Below are 6,973 nucleotides of genomic sequence, written 5' to 3' on the forward strand. Positions count from 1 at the left end.
TGCTGGCTGGTCGGTCTTCGGGTGTCCCTTGTTCCCCAGTCGAAGTCGTCCTCTTTGGACTGGACCAGAGTGCAGTCTGGAGCCTGACCAGACAGACAGGCTGAGAGACAGACAGTCAGACAGGCAGAGAGACAGACAGTCAGTTACTTAGCTCATGTATTTCAGCACATACTTTTTTACATTCAAAATGTTTTTGTGTGGGAGCAGACAGGTGACTGAAACACCTGAACCCCAGTACCACATCCACATCCACCACATCACCACATCCACCACATCCACCACATCATCACATCCACCACATCCACCACATCCATCAACCACCCACACATCCACCACATCCACCACATCCACCACATCACACATCACATCCATCACATCCACCACATCATCACATCCATCACATCCACCACATCCACATCCTCACATCCACCACATCCATCACACCACCATCCACCACATCACATCCATCACATCCACCACATCCACCACATCCACCATCCACATCCATCACATCCACCACATCCACCAAATCCACCACATCCACACCATCACATCCACCACATCCATCCACATCCACCACATCCACATCCATCACATCACCACATCCACCAAATCCACCACATCCACATCCATCACATCCACCACATCCACCAAATCCACCATCCATCACATCCATCACATCCATCACATCCATCACATCCACCAATCCACCACATCCACATCCACCACATCCATCACATCCATCACATCCACAATCCACAAACCACACATCCATCACATCCACATCCACCACATCCACCAATCCACCACATCCACCACATCCATCACATCCACCACATCCACCACATCCACATCCATCACATCCATCACATCCATCACATCCACCAAATCCACCACATCCACATCCATCACATCCATCACATCCATCACATCACCAAATCCACCCATCCACATCCATCACATCCATCACATCCATCACATCCACCAAATCCACAAATCCACCACATCCATCACATCCACCACATCCATCACATCCACAATCCACCAAATCCACACATCCACATCCACCACATCCATCACATCCATCACATCCACCAAATCCACCAATCACACATCACATCCACCACATCCATCACATCCATCACATCCACCAAATCCACAATCCACCACATCCATCACATCCATCACATCCACCAAATCACCAATCCACCACATCCACATCCATCACATCCATCACATCCACCACATCCACCAAATCCATCACATCCACCACATCCATCACATCCACATCCATCACATCCACCACATCCATCACATCCACCAAATCCACCAAATCCACATCCACCACATCCACCACATCCACATCCACCACATCCATCACATCCATCACATCCACATCCACCACATCCACCACATCCATCACAATCCACCAAATCCACCACATCAACATCCATCACATCCACCACATCCACCAAATCCACCACATCCACATCCATCACATCCACCACATCCACCAAATCCACCACATCCACATCCATCACATCCATCACATCCATCACATCCCCAAATCCACCACATCCACATCCATCACATCCACCACATCCACCAAATCCACCACATCCACATCCATCACATCCACCACATCCACCAAATCCACCACATCCACATCCATCACATCCATCACATCCATCACATCCATCACATCCATCACATCCATCACATCCACATCCATCACATCCATCACATCCATCACATCCATCACATCCACCAATCCACCACATCCACATCCATCACATCCATCACATCCATCACATCCATCACATCCATCACATCCATCACATCCACATCCATCACATCCATCACATCCATCACATCCACCACATCCACCACATCCATCACATCCATCACATCCATCACATCCACCACATCCATCACATCCATCACATCCACCACATCCACATCCATCACATCCATCACATCCATCACATCCACCAAATCCACCACATCCACATCCATCACATCCATCACATCCATCACATCCACCACATCCACATCCATCACATCCATCACATCCATCACATCCACCACATCCACATCCATCACATCCATCACATCCACCAAATCCACCACATCCACATCCACCACATCCATCACATCCATCACATCCACCACATCCATCACATCCATCACATCCATCACATCCACATCCATCACATCCATCACATCCATCACATCCATCACATCCACATCCATCACATCCATCACATCCATCACATCCATCACATCCACATCCACCACATCCATCACATCCATCACATCCATCACATCCATCACATCCACATCCACCACATCCATCACATCCACCACATCCATCACATCCACCACATCCATCACATCCACATCATCACATCCATCACATCCATCACATCCACCACATCCACCACATCCATCACATCCATCACATCCATCACATCCACCACATCCATCACATCCATCACATCCACCACATCCACATCCATCACATCCATCACATCCATCACATCCACCAAATCCACACATCCACATCCATCACATCCATCACATCCATCACATCCACCACATCCACATCCATCACATCCATCACATCCATCACATCCACCACATCCACATCCATCACATCCATCACATCCACCAAATCCACCACATCCACATCCACCACATCCATCACATCCATCACATCCACCACATCCATCACATCCATCACATCCATCACATCCACATCCATCACATCCATCACATCCATCACATCCATCACATCCACATCCATCACATCCATCACATCCATCACATCCATCACATCCACATCCACCACATCCATCACATCCATCACATCCATCACATCCATCACATCCACATCCACCACATCCATCACATCCACCACATCCATCACATCCACCACATCCATCACATCCACATCCGTCACATCCATCACATCCATCACATCCATCACATCCATCACATCCACATCCACCACATCCGTCACATCCATCACATCCATCACATCCATCACATCCATCACATCCACATCCACCACATCCATCACATCCATCACATCCATCACATCCATCACATCCACATCCACCACATCCATCACATCCATCACATCCACATCCATCATATCCACCACATCCATCACATCCACATCCATCATATCCACCACATCCATCACATCCATCACATCCATCACATCCATCACATCCACCACATCCATCACATCCACATCCATCACATCCACATCCACCACATCCACCACATCCATCACATCCATCACATCCATCACATCCATCACATCCATCACATCCATCACATCCACCACATCCATCACATCCATCACATCCACCACATCCACATCCATCACATCCATCACATCCATCACATCCATCACATCCATCACATCCATCACATCCACATCCATCACATCCATCACATCCACATCCATCACATCACATCCATCACATCCATCACATCCACATCCATCACATCCACCACATCCACCACATCCATCACATCCATCACATCCATCACATCCATCACATCCACCACATCCATCACATCCACATCCATCACATCCATCACATCCACCACATCCATCACATCCACATCCACCACATCCATCACATCCATCACATCCATCACATCCACCACATCCATCACATCCACATCCACCACATCCATCACATCCATCACATCCATCACATCCATCACATCCACCACATCCACCACATCCATCACATCCACATCCATCACATCCATCACATCCATCACATCCACATCCATCACATCCATCACATCCATCACATCCATCACATCCATCACATCCACATCCATCACATCCATCACATCCATCACATCCTCACATCCATCACATCCATCACATCCACATCCATCACATCACATCCACCACATCCATCACATCCACATCCATCACATCCACATCCATCACATCCACATCATCACATCCATCACATCCACATCCATCACATCCATCACATCCACATCCATCACATCCACATCCATCACATCCATCACATCCACATCCATCACATCCATCACATCCACATCCATCACATCCACATCCATCACATCCATCACATCCACATCCATCACATCCAACACATCCACATCCATCACATCCACATCCATCACATCCATCACATCCACATCCATCACATCCACATCCATCAAACCACCACATCCATCACATCCATAACATCCAACACATCCATCACATCCACCACATCCATCACAACCATCACATCCATCACATCCATCACATCCCATCACATCCACCACATCCATCACATCCATCCACATCCACCACATCCACATCCATCACATCCATCACATCCATCACATCCACCACATCCACCATCCACCACATCACATCCATCACATCCATCACATCCAACACATCCATCACATCCATCACATCCACATCCATCACATCCCACACCATCACATCCATCACATCCATCACATCCCACCACATCCTCACATCCATCCATCCACCATCCATCACATCCATCACATCCACAATCCACAACCATCACATCCATCACATCCACACATCCATCACATCCATCACATCCAAATCCACCACATCCACCCATCACATCCACCACATCCATCACATCCACACATCACATCCACCACATCCCATCCACACCATCCATCCATCACATCCATCACATCCATCACATCCACACATCCACATCCACCACATCCATCACATCCATCACATCCATCCACATCCATCACATCATCACATCCACATCCATCACATCCACCACATCCATCACATCCATCACATCCATCCACATCATCCACATCCATCACATCCACCACATCCACCACATCCACCACATCCACATCCATCACATCCATCACATCCATCACATCCATCACATCCACCACATCCACATCCATCACATCCACACATCCATCACATCCACCAAATCCACACATCCACATCCATCACATCACCACCACATCCACATCCACCACATCCACAATCCATCACATCCACCACATCCACCACATCCACATCCACATCCATCACATCCACCACATCCACCAAATCCACCACATCCACATCCATCACATCCACCACATCCACCAAATCCACCACATCACATCCATCACATCCACCACATCCACAAATCCACCACATCCACATCCATCACATCCACCACATCCACCAAATCCACCACATCCACATCCATCACATCATCACATCCATCACATCCACCAAATCCACCACATCCACATCCACCACATCCATCACATCCATCACATCCACCAAATCCACCAAATCCACCACATCCACATCATCACATCCCACATCCACCACATCCACCAAATCCACCACATCCATCACATCCACCACATCCATCACATCCACATCCATCACATCCATCACATCCATCACATCCACCAAATCCACCACATCCACATCCATCACATCCATCACATCCATCACATCCACCAAATCCACCACATCCACATCCATCACATCCATCACATCCATCACATCCACCAATCCACCAAATCCACCACATCCATCACATCCACCACATCCATCACATCCACCAAATCCACCAAATCCACCACATCCACATCCACCACATCCATCACATCCATCACATCCACCAAATCCACCAAATCCACCACATCCACATCCACCACATCCATCACATCCATCACATCCACCAAATCACACATCCACCACATCCACATCCATCACATCCATCACATCCACCAAATCCACCACATCCACATCCACCACATCCATCACATCCATCACATCCACCAAATCCACCACATCCACCACATCCACATCCATCACATCCACATCCACCACATCCACCAAATCCACCACATCCACCACATCCATCACATCCACCACATCCACCACATCCACATCCATCACATCCATCACATCCACATCCACCAAATCCACCACATCCACATCCATCACATCCATCACATCCATCACATCCACCAAATCCACCACATCCACATCCATCACATCCATCACATCCCACATCCACCAATCCACCATCCACCACATCCATCACATCCACACATCCATCACATCCACCAACCATCCACCACATCCACATCCACCACATCCATCACATCCATCACATCCACCAAATCCACCAAATCCACCACATCCACATCCATCCACATCCATCACATCCATCACATCCACCATCCACCAAATCCACCACATCCACATCCATCACATCCATCACATCCACATCCACCATCCATCACATCCATCACATCCATCACATCCACATCCATCACATCCATCACATCCATCACATCCACCCATCCACATCCACCACATCCACATCCACATCCATCACATCCATCACATCCATCCACATCCACACATCCATCACATCCCATCCACATCCATCACATCCATCACATCCACATCCACCACATCCATCACATCCATCACATCCATCCACATCCACCACATCCATCACATCCATCACATCCACCACATCACATCCACCACATCCACATCCATCACATCCATCACATCCACCAAATCCACCACATCCACATCCATCACATCCACCACATCCATCCACATCCACATCACATCCATCACATCCATCAATCCATCACATCCACATCCACCACATCCATCACATCCATCACATCCACCACATCCATCACATCCACATCCATCACATCCATCACATCCATCACATCCATCACATCCACATCCATCCACCACATCCATCACATCCATCACATCCATCACATCCCACATCCACCACATCCATCACATCCATCACATCCAACACACATCCATCACATCCTCACATCCACCACATCACATCCATCACATCCATCACATCCACCACATCCACCACATCCACCACATCCACATCCATCACATCCATCACATCCA

Source organism: Labrus bergylta, chromosome 20, assembly GCF_963930695.1.
Source record: "Labrus bergylta chromosome 20, fLabBer1.1, whole genome shotgun sequence".
Taxonomy (NCBI): Eukaryota; Metazoa; Chordata; class Actinopteri; order Labriformes; family Labridae; genus Labrus; species Labrus bergylta.